Source organism: Thunnus thynnus, chromosome 1 (genome assembly GCF_963924715.1).
Source record: "Thunnus thynnus chromosome 1, fThuThy2.1, whole genome shotgun sequence".
NCBI classification, from domain to species: Eukaryota; Metazoa; Chordata; class Actinopteri; order Scombriformes; family Scombridae; genus Thunnus; species Thunnus thynnus.
This window is the reverse complement of record NC_089517.1, coordinates 13,138,366-13,149,385: the sequence shown is the minus strand read 5'-3', so window position 1 is coordinate 13,149,385 and position 11,020 is coordinate 13,138,366.

Below are 11,020 nucleotides of genomic sequence, written 5' to 3'. Positions count from 1 at the left end.
TCCTGCTTTGCAGCTTACACAAAACTCTTCCTTTATTCTATTTACATGAAATATTTGTTTCTCTGGAAGGACCACATAGTAATTTAAGCACAAAAGGACAGCTACACCAGGGTTAGTGTTAGGAGTCAAGGACTGACAGTAGTATGATAAAGTGTCCCAGTCTGCAGTCTCAGTGCTAAGGCAGTTTTTTTATCATCTTATTTAAAAGAATTGTTCAATATTTGGGGAAATATGTTTATTTGCTTCCTTTCCAAGAGTGACGAGAAGATCAATACCACTCTCATGATGTGATAAAAATAGAGCTTTTATCTACGTGATAAAAATAGAGCAGAGGCAGGGAGGTAATTAGTTTAGCTAAGCATAAATACTGGAATACTGGCTCTGTCCAGAGTTCAAAAATAACGAAACCTCCATGGGTTGCCTGTCAACCTCACTGTGACGACAGGACTGTGGGAAGTCACCAAGCTGTTGTTCGGCAAGAAATAGATAGAGCATGTAACACCCTGAAACAATTTGGTTTTTTTTTTTACATTTCTGTTTGTATACAAAGTGTTTATTCATGAGTTTTAGAGGTGTGGGTAGATGTATTTTTGAACTTTGGAAAGAGATAGACTAGCTGTTTCCTCTTGATTATAGTCTTTTTGCTACGCTAGGCTAACTGCCTCCTGACTGGAGCTCCACACTTAACGCACAGACTCATCTAATTTTCAGCAAGAAAGCGAGTAAGGTATTACCCAAACTGTATACTATCTTCTTTTAAAGGAATTTCAGTGCATATACATTACCAGTTCTAACAGGTGTTTTGACCTTTTAATTAGTATATGCCCTCACCTGCAGGAGGTTCAATGATGATTAATATTCAGTGTGTGTCCCATTGCTATAAATCTGGAGTTAAAATATCTCTAAAAGTGGGGCCAAGATGCCATTCAGTATTGTTTAAAGTTAAGATTTGGGCAGATACTTGAATGTGGATACTGTTTGTTTCTCCTACAATTAAAATATCAATATGGATGTACCCACTAATGTTCTCAAAACTAACAGAATTTGCCTATAATGTCCTTCATTGTCCTCTTTGTTTTCTTGCACTGGCTCCCTCTCTTACACTCTCTTCTGCTTCCCCCTCCCAGAGGCTGTGCGCTTGCCCTGACAATGCAGCATTATGGAAATAAATTGTTCCATTAGGTGCATTGTGTTCTGTCATCAGGCCAACCACACTGGGTTATTAATGGACACGGCCTCCGCTTTGATTAAGACTGAAGATTTATGAAAAAACACGCACTACCGGCGTATCACCCAACATACTTTTCTTCATTGTCGTTCACACACAGATACACTCTCAGGAAGTGACCTTATGAATGTCACCAAACACAGACAAATACATTTTCATCAAATTTCTCTGTCGGACGTGCAGTAAACACACCACAAAATATCAGAACTCTGAGATGAAGTCTCTGAGATATTTTCAGATGTATTCAAGAATTCATACATGAACTTTACTTCTATTTGAAAATGCTATATGTGTTTGTCTCTTTTATATCACTGTGGTCTTTGCAATGCTAAAGGTAGTCAGCCATCTAGAAGTAAAGCTGGATAAATGAATGGAGGGATGCCATCTACCAATCTTTCAGCAATACTGAATATCCCTAAGAGGAAGATGAGGATGTGAGTGGGAGTTTGCAGTTGTACAGAGCCAGGTACATCACCTTAAATCTTATGTAAGGACAGTTTCAAATTTATAAGCAGCCTTTTAACGTCATGGTGCCAAATGCGTCTGACTTAAACACTTATAGAGTATTCCTTTAGGTTTTCTTTTGATTGACAACTCACAAAAAGGACTTCTGCAAAATTTGATGCAGCTGTTGCAGTGTTTGCATCTGCGTACGGGTCAGTACCAGCTAAATATCTACAGCGCGCAGTGTGTGGGCTACATGCTATTTCAGTATTGTATCTGTATCTTTCAGGCCTTAGCCATACTCTCTCTACAACACAGGTGTGTGCATGTGTCTGTGCGTGTACAAGTGTGACTGATCCCATTTATCAGGCCAGTTAACCCTTGGCAGCAAGTAGTAATACAGAGCAAGGGACCAGAGGGGGATGCAGGCACTTGCTCTAATTAAATCCCCCCCTCCACCTACCCACCCACACCTACACAGACAGCAGCCCCTCCTTGGGCAGGAGAAACACTGACCTTCCAACCCAGCCCCCTCCCATCCCCACCACCCCCCCCTCTACATATCCCACCTCAGCTCTCCAAACTGCAAAGTGACACATGGACATAGTTATCTGTTCTAATAGGAGTTTACACCACAAGCTTTAACAGCACTTACTCAGGCTAAAAACAAGGATTCATGCACTGTTTAGATCATAAATTACAGATTTAAATTGTATTACTAATTTGACACATCAGCATCACACAGTCTTAATGAAAGACATTTCATTTCACTTGCTTGTCACTGTTAATACATGAACAGAAATTAAGTTTACACATCAATTTAAGTCATTAAGGCCATATTCACTACTGTGAGATTAGAAATAAACCAAATGGGATTTTTCCCCTATATTTATAATCATCTGAAAATTCTGAACGTGTAACACTGAATAAGTGTTCATGGTTTTAGCCATGCAATCATGCATTTCCATTTGTCAAAGACTTTGATATGTGACAAAATACCTTCAAACATTGAATTCAACATGACATTCGCATCAACCTCAGGTGTACTTTGTGTTTAATGCTAATTAGCACATTTTAGCATGCTAACATGCTAATCTAAGATGGTGAACATGGTAAAAATGATACCTGCTAAGCATCAGCACGTTATCATGGTCATAGTAAGCATGTTAGCATGCTAAATTACATCATCACAGGGCTGCTAGGACAGCTTTAAACTCTTTGTCTTCTTTACGTGTGTATGATAAGATTACAATGCCTCACAGTTCATGTCTACATACATCATAAACCACAACAAAGTCATGCCGACTGATAGTCTGATTCTTCCCTGTTTCACTTTGACAGATGAGCGAGCAGCAAACTGTGACCTCAAAGCAGAAAATGAATCCTTGAAATTCTTAGAGAAACAAGAACACTGCTTGTTGAAAATCCTCCTTCCTGCTCAGTCCTAGGTGGGCGGGACTAGCCTCAACCTAACAGGCCACATGTCAACTGATAAGAGGTCTGGATCAGGCCCAGTTATTGCTGTTTCTTTGTTCAACAGTGAATGAGTGCTTTGATTTGATTAAGATTTATTTGAGTACTGTTGTTTACTAATTATTGCTTTCATTTGTCTTTTAGCTGTTAAATCATCTGACAGTCAATTATTTAAGTGGAAATCCTTTCAACAGCGAACAGCTCTCATCTCTGGTCCTCATACTGTAACTAGTGTGTCAATGCAGAGGCTCTTTAAATAACCCAGCTACCACAAAGTCAACTTTCTACACTGCTGTTAACTCTGTAATACTCTCCCCACATTGATTGATCTGAGTTTTTTGTTGCTATAACTATATTTGCTTTCCCAGGGATGTTGAGCTAATTGACATATGATGATGATGGTTTTCCCCTTTCAACTATGTACGCCTTTACTGAAGTGTTGACCTTTTCTAATCCAGCCTGTTTTGACTGAGTGGCATATGATCTTAATGCTGACTCAAAATAAATGTGTCCTTCCTTCACTTGTGAAGTAATGACAGTGAATAAACTGGCATTAACGTGAATAAGTGTTTGCATCAGTATGAAGGCGTACAGCTGGCTTTTGTGTGGCATGCCAGGTTCAAAAGAGGGTTAAGAGCAGGGTAATCTGTCTAGCTGACAGCATCAAAGCGGCTGGCATCATTAATACAGTCCTGGGCTGAGTCACAGCGGCCCCATCCACTGTTTGTGAAGGTTACACATGCACTTGCATGTCCGCATGTAGGTACAAGTACCTTTATTTGTGTGTGCACAGAGACATATACAAATTCGCCTAACACTTGAATACCGAGTACAGCACTGCTAATAGAGCTTTGCTACATTCCCTCAGTTAAAGTGCAAGATGTTCTCTCTCAGTACATTTCACTGATGTTCAGCAATCACACAGATAATTAATTTGGCATATACTATAGTGCAACCAGCTGAATACCTTCCCATTCCAAGCATGTAGGAGAAACTATGGTGGCTGCGAAACTCACAAAAACACAAAAGGCCCTCTCTAGAGCCAGTGCTTGGTTTGACCATTCCGGGCTTCTGTAGAAACATGGTGATGCAACATGGCGGGCCCCGAGGAAGAGGACCAGCTCCCTATGTAGATATGATGGGATCATTCTAAGGTAGCAAAAAAACAACAATTCTTAGTTTCAGGTGACTATACACTAATGAAAAGATAATTATGAATATTAAATTCCATTTCTGCCAATATATCCCCCTAAATCCTACACACTGGTCCTTTAATGCTCTGAGCCGACATAGAGGGTGCATTTGGACATTTGGCTTAGGGCAGCAACTAACAATTATTTTCATTGTCGATTAATCTTCAAACTATTTTCTTTACTAATCAATTAATTGCTTAGTATCATATTAGTGAATGAAGTGTCAAAAAGTGTGAAAAAATGTCTATCAGTATTTCTTTGAGCCCAAGGTGACATCTTAAAATTGCTTGTTTTATCTAATTTACTATTCATTTAAAGACTCCCTCCACTCAAAAATGTTTCTTCTTCTTGCTTCTTTGATTGGACATTTTATTTTCACTGTGCAGAGTTTGACACTAGAAAGCTCTTTTCACATTCATTTCTTGAAAAAGGAAAGTTTGTCTGCGCTCACCTAAATCTGAGTTTAAGAAGTGTACCTACAATCATGATTTGTGACATCACAAATAGTGATAGGAGCCAATTGTGGTCCAGTATACAGCTTAGTCAAGTGTGATGTGGAAACTTGAAGCCTGCAGTGTTTACAGTGAAGTAGGAGACATCTTGTATCCAGCAGTTGAATATTTGCATATTCAGAGATTCTGGATTTTTTTTTAATGAGGTAGAAGGAGTAGATGTCATTTTAAGAGTTTAATGAGGGAATTGTATTTTTTGTGTAAAAGCCCATATTTGACATAAATTACAATTCAAAGTAAAGTATTTGTATACGTCTCAAAACATGTCTGGAGGGGATCTTTAAATGAGATTTAAGTGAGGAAAAAGCAGCAAATTTTCATATTTTAAAAGCTGGAACCAGCAAATGTTTTGATTGAAATACGAGCTGAAAAGATGAATTGATTATCAAAACAGTTGCAGATTAATTTTCTGTCTGTCAATTTATTGACTTATAGTTTCAACTCTCATTTACTCTTGCTGGCATGGGACATCTTGCAGAGTGGCAAGTGAAGAGAAAACTGCTTTTGGAGAGCTGTCAGCACAGATGTTGAAACTCTACCAGCTGATGATCAAACAGCAGCAGGTAAAGTGGTAAAAACTGTGGTATCAACAAGGTGTATTAGAAAAAAAGATGCAACTATAAGGCCCAAATTCTAAGAAATCTTTAGTCAACTTGCATCCACTCTCTGTCTGACTGTCGCTGTCTGCTGAACACACTCATATAACTCATCTACTTGGTCTTCGGGGTTTTTATGTTTAAAGGTAATCTGAGAGAGCAGTTTCAGAGAAAGCAAACACTCAAAAACTTGCACAATATTTACTGAACTAGAGCATATAAATTTATGAATATGGCTTTTTATATTTTTACATTATGCAAAAACAGACAAACTCAATTTATTTCTAAGGCTTTCAGAGCTCTTCAGAGAATCTTCTGGAGGCTCTGAATGTACAAAATGACAAACTTGTAACAGCTGACGGAAGGGATTCAGGTCCTTCGCTGGATTTGTATTCTATTTACATCAAATGAAAGAGATACCAGTGTGTGTGTCTGCATCCATGCATATAAAGGGTCACGTCAACATCTCATTTATGTAATGGCTCCACATTTATCGCATCCCTGACACGACTGACAGGTGGAAATGACATCACTAACATTTAAATCGCTGTCCTTCTCTCTGCAGAGTAACGCGTCCTAAGTGATGCATATTCCACCAACGAGCTATTTCTACACTCGTCTACTTCATCTTTACTCCACCTTCCTCAAACACACACGCATGCTTTAATCTCACACTCCTGTTTTTCATTTTACTGTCCCCATAGTGTCACTGCGCTATCCAATTGGCATAATTGAGCCGGGTCAGATGATAAAGGGACCTATAACAATCAATGCAGGTGAAATAAAAAACAGCTCCCAGTTATTACTTTTGTCCTTTTCCAACGTCAATCAATGCCCCTCCCTAACACGTGCACACACACACACACACATCAGATTAACAGACTGCTGCGTTTATTTGAAGAAAAAGGTTTAACATCTCAGATGGAGGAGTGAAGAGACACAGGTGAAGGCAGGAGAAGAAGAGGAGGAGACTCAGCAGTATCAGAGCTGAGATAGATGGGATGTGACAGGCTGCCACTCTTCTCAAAACCTTCTCATCAGCATGACACAGCTGTCACAGCCCTATTTCAGGAAAATTAAACAGCCTTACGGTAAACCGGGCTGCCTGAGGGGAGGAGGGGCTGGAAGAGCGACGAGTGTGTGTGCGTGTGTGTGAAAATGAATAAGCTTGTAGTATGCAGATGGGCTTTCTGCTTCTCTCCTCCCCCAATCTGTTCTCCTCCCTCAAGCACCATCCTCTCCTTTTGACATGGTAATGGCTCCAAATTGATGAAGACACTTCACTCATTCAGTGACAACTCTACTGGAAAGCGACATAAACACTTCCTCCATGCCTCCTCATCCATCACTCATGAAGCCCCTCCTTTCTGCCTGCTTGGCGCTGGCTGGGCGGGAAGTTGTTTAATCAGCTAATTTGCTCTTCTTTGGCCACCATTTATGACCATGCCACCTCTGGATTATCTCGTCACCCGCTCCTCTTAATCAGCGCTGATGAACTGCTCATCAAACTATTAGCCTCCTTTTGCCTTTGCCATGCTTAGCAAAGGTTATAGGCCTGCACTTAAAACTAATCTGGTGGGTCACATTTCTCTCTTTAATGGACACACTAGTCGCTGTTTCAAAAGCATTTGGGATACGGTGGCCGAGAGACCTCGACACGCATCAAATTCGGAAAACATCTTCATAACTTTAACGCATAGGCGGCAAATATATGAAACACCAGTGGCACATTCCCCATTCTTAATTTGTTTTTGTTTTATTTTTTGCAGTATTTTTTCGTCCATTCTGCTTACGTGATGAAGATGTTTTTTATATTTACTTGTGTTTTCTTAAAGGGGTCATAACATGCTTTTTGTGATATATTTGTGTATATGTGTGTATGTGTACATGTATGTTTGTGTATATACTGTTACAATGTCAGATATCTATGTTAAATAAAGTCAAAGGTCCCACTGCAAAGTTACCTCTACTTGCCCCTCATGATGTCAGATTGTTCACACATGCCCACAAATGGCCGTCCATTACGTAGCCTTTGTTGCTAAATTGTTGCTAAGGTTGTTCCATGGGTTGTTCACATGGTCCACTCACGTTTCTGATGAGATTTTAGCTCGAACATGTTCTAATGTATTTGAGAAGTTGAAATTTTGAGTAAAGAATGAGAAAAAGAAGTGAAATCCAACTATATTGTTTGTTTGTGTAGCTTCTGGAGGTGACAGTAGTTTGCCGAGGGGCAGCTTCTGGAAGCTAACGAATCAGAACAGAGTGGGCTCATTGGGAGGGGGGCCTTAAAGAGACAGAAGCTGAAACAGCCGGTTTCAGACAGAGGCTGAACTGAGGGGCTGTATAAAGGTCCACTATCAGAATCAGAATCATCCTTATTGGACAAGTATGCTTACACATACAAGGAATTTGACTCTGGTTTAGTGGCTCTCAATGTATTCACACACAACAATCTTTAGAAAGATAAACATAGAATGTCTATGAACAGCTGAAACCTTTTCTGTTGTAGTGAAACCGTTTCTGTTGTAGTGAAACCGTTTCTGTGTAAGTGAAACCGTTTCTGTTGTAGTGAAACCGTTCCTGCGTAAGTGAAACTGTTTTTGTGAAGGTGAAACCGTTTTTCTGTAAGTGAAACTGTTTCTGTATAAGATAAATAAAGAATCTTTTGAACTGTAAATCACACAAAGATATTCCTGTAGAGCCCCTGAATAAAAATATGTACTCGGCCTGGAAACGTGCACAATACATCCCTTTTAAACTGCAGTGTGTTTAGCTTTGCCAGCCACTGATGAGGCTTTTAAATGTAGGATTAAAACAAATCTATCATACACAGTATGTAAGTTAAACAACATAATGGACATAAATGATTTTTATGTTTATCATATTTAATTCTGATCTGGACGTAAGAGATGAAAAGACAAAAAAATGATTCCTATCCTTGCTTTTAAAAAAAAGTTATTTTAACTGGACCATTGATTTTGATGATAAAACAAGGTAAGATGGTGAACAACCCCCTTTGTTTTCCTTAATGTTGAAACTATGGTTTGAACCATGTATCACTATTTACTGCATCATTAAATATTAGAAAATAGCATATAGGTAGACATATCAGATGTGGTCCACTGTTACTAGACCTCTTGCTGACTAAACTATAGTATCAATTAAACCTACAGTTAAGTTATTTTTTCTTGTAAGGCTTTTTGGCATTTTAACAATCAGACAGTGTGGACAGACTGCAAAGATAAGTAGAAAACAGACATTAACAGACATTTTAAGAGTTAAAAGCAGTAACAAAGGAATCTGTCTCAAAGTTCTGGTTCGTGTTATTTAGGTGTTCTAGACCTGTCCAGTGTCTCTTTCTCTCTTATGTGATGAAGATATCCTAGCTGCCTGTTTAAGCCACTTTCTTGCTGCTTCAGCACAATCATGCAGCTATACTGTGGGTGAAAGAGTTGTGATGCCTTTAAAAGAATTCATAACATCCAACCTGTACTGACCTTATACGGCAAATAAAAACTATCGATCCTCCCTCCCTAACTCCCACTTTAAAAGACTTATTGTGGAGCTCCATTTCATCTAATCACTTGGCAAAAGAGTCCATGGTCTAAATAAAGAAAGAATAAATAAAAAACTCTCTAGGCCAACGTGTTGCTCTCACCTTTGCAGATGAAATTACCCGAAAAGCTGTTACAAATCAATATAATCAATGCAATCAGCTAACTGACACAGGCAATCTCCTGCCAGTAAGTAAAATACCCCCGGCGGAGATCTTTCAATCTCTAGTGCCATAATTGCCCCCAAGGGCGACGTTAGGGTGTAGCATTTTGTACACTTAATTAAATTAGTGAGCTCTGTGGACAGGGTGGGTTGCCGATCTCACAGAGAACGGATAGGTCTGGCCCTGTGCCAGTAATTAAGGCAATACCTTTCCTGATTACGCCAATCCCCCTTAATGAACTCATTATGCATTTTAACCCAAACGCTCCCATGAATTAATGAGCACAAAGAAAGCTCCTGGAAGAAAAGAAAGCCCCGATCACGAACACAAGTCATAACTCATCCACTCAACCGGGTAGACGTAACGTCCATATTTCTCCCTCTTTCAACTTCAGCCAAGGCTAATTTGGACTTGAGTGACAGGAAAAGTTCTGGGTCTGTACACATAAAGCTTTAAAGAAATAGGATCCCTCGTCTGGCGCGTAGCAACAGAAACTTTACTGGGCGTCTTTACGAGGTCTCACTAGAATCATATCTGAATTCACTGCATTAGGAAAACTTTTGTGTGGTCATGTTTCACAGATAGGACTGCATGTTCACACCCCACACGGGATGCAAACATATGTGTGATGATTTAAAGAGACCTAGGAACACTGCAAGGTGGGAGCAGCTATGCACTGACCCATAATGCTTTGCTAATTAAATAATTCACTAATTGATTCATCGCCAAATCAATAAAGCCTGCAGATGTTTTATGGTGTGAGAGCTAAAGTGTGTTTGTGTTTGAGGACTGGGGTTGGGTTATGGATGAAACGCGCAAGCATGCGCGCGCACACACACTGACTGACTGAATGACAAGCAAAAGCACATGAAATTGGTGCTAAAATGTAGACGAGCATTGAGTTGACCTTGCGCTTGTATTGTATGACATCATTTCAGCCCCTCACAGGCAAATGATAGTGAATATAAAAAGCGGGGCAGAATGTGGGTGTGCGTGTGCGTGTGGACACATGTTGGACCCATAAACACAGCCTCTCGATCCTGAACCCAGTCCCAGGGGAGTCTGGGGTTTGTAGGTGGGCCTGAGGAAGAAATCAGCTGGAGTATCATTAATTCAAGTGTAATGAATCCTTAGGATGTTTGTGTATAAAAGGGCATATGCACTGTAAATATGTGTGATGTTACAATATGTAGACTTTATGACTGGTCATTTGTGTGTGTTTGTGCCTGGTCAGGTAGAAATTACCTTAGAAAGTAATTGGGACAGCAGTGAAGTGTGACATCTCAGTGATCTGAGTGGACATGAGGGTTGTAAATCCAGCTACATGAGCAATTTGATATTTGTTTCCAAGCACATAAACACACAGATATAACCATTTCTGTAATATTGTTAGATCAAGGTTATACTAGCCTGCCATGAGACACTATTCATCTGAGGCTGAAGCAACTTAATTAAAAAATGTAGTATTTCTTATTTTATGTGAAACTAGGTACCAAAAACAAAAAACTAATTTGGCTTATTAAAAACTCTTAGCTGAATGTTGGAGCCAAAAGATTTAGAAATGGCAAAACAAAATCTGTAAATAGATAAATGTCATTTTCTCTTACTGACTCATCACTACTTCAGAATGATTTATTAGTCAATATGTTAAAATACCTCTTTATTTTCAAGGGATGAGTGTCACCTTTGGTAGCACCCTTTGTTACACTACATTGCCAAAATTATGTGGACACCCCAGCATTTCACACATGAGATTGCTCAACACTGTATTACAAACATGGGAATTAATACACTGCTGCAACAGCCTCCGCTCTGCTGGGAGGCTTTCCATGAGATTTTGAAACCGGGCTGCAGGG